This window comes from Pygoscelis adeliae, unplaced genomic scaffold (assembly GCF_000699105.1).
Source record: "Pygoscelis adeliae isolate BGI_AS28 unplaced genomic scaffold, ASM69910v1 Scaffold32, whole genome shotgun sequence".
Taxonomy (NCBI): domain Eukaryota; kingdom Metazoa; phylum Chordata; class Aves; order Sphenisciformes; family Spheniscidae; genus Pygoscelis; species Pygoscelis adeliae.
In genome coordinates, this window is record NW_008824368.1 from 3,144,150 (window position 1) to 3,144,542 (window position 393).

At 50.9% G+C, this 393-nt stretch overlaps 1 protein-coding gene across 1 annotated transcript in view; it reads right to left on the reverse strand.

Moving 5' to 3' along the window:
- The window catches only part of CDADC1 (cytidine and dCMP deaminase domain containing 1), a 15,138-nt gene that overhangs the window by 14,051 nt on the left and 694 nt on the right, over window positions 1-393 (reverse strand). The window lies entirely within an intron of this gene.

Below are 393 nucleotides of genomic sequence, written 5' to 3' on the forward strand. Positions count from 1 at the left end.
AGCGGCTGAGGGAACTGGGACTGTTTAGCCTGGAGAAAAGGAGGCTGAAGGGAGACCTTCTCGCTCTCTACAACTACCTGAAAGGAGGCTGTAGCGAGGTGGGTGCCGGTCTCTTCTCCGAAGTAACTAGTGATAGGACGAGAGGAAATGGCCTCAAGTTGCACCAGGGGAGGTTTAGATTGGGCATAAGGAAAAATTTCTTCACCGAAAGGCTTCCCAAGCATTGGAACAGGCTGGCCAGGGGAGTGGGGGAGTCACCATCCCTGGAGATATTTAAAAGATAATGTAGACGTGGGGCTTAGGGGCATGGTTTAGTGGGCATGGTGGTGTTGGGTTGACGGTTGGACTGGATGATCTTAGAGGTCTTTTCCAACCTTAATGATTCTATGACTC